Source organism: Hylobates moloch, unplaced genomic scaffold, assembly GCF_009828535.3.
Source record: "Hylobates moloch isolate HMO894 unplaced genomic scaffold, HMol_V3 SCAFFOLD_8, whole genome shotgun sequence".
NCBI lineage: Eukaryota > Metazoa > Chordata > Mammalia > Primates > Hylobatidae > Hylobates > Hylobates moloch.
This window is the reverse complement of record NW_026652283.1, coordinates 2,932,600-2,932,927: the sequence shown is the minus strand read 5'-3', so window position 1 is coordinate 2,932,927 and position 328 is coordinate 2,932,600. Positions and strand designations below refer to the sequence as shown.

Sequence of the window (328 nt, the reverse complement as noted above, 5' to 3'; positions counted from 1 at the left end):
GCTCACACCTGTAATCCCAGCACTTTGGGAGGCCAAGGCGGGTGGATCACCCAAGGTCAGGAGTTTGAGACCAGTCTAGCTAGCCAACATGGTGAAACCCCATCTCCACTAAAAATATAAAAAATTGGCCAGGCGTGGTGGCAGGCGCCTTTAATCCTAGCTACTCGGGAAGCTGACGCAGGAGAATCACTTCAACCCGGGAGGCAGAGGTTGCCGTGAGCCGAGATTGCAGCTTGGGAGGCTGAGGCAGGAGAATCACTTCAACCTGGGAGGCAGAGGTTGCCGTGAGCCGAGATTGCACCACTGCACTCCAGCCTGGGCGACAGAG

General features: G+C 56.4%; 1 protein-coding gene across 2 annotated transcripts in view; it reads right to left on the bottom strand.

Moving 5' to 3' along the window:
- TULP3 (TUB like protein 3) overlaps positions 1–328 on the bottom strand; it is a 54,567-nt gene that overhangs the window by 22,853 nt on the left and 31,386 nt on the right. The gene's annotated exons all lie outside the window — the stretch shown is intronic.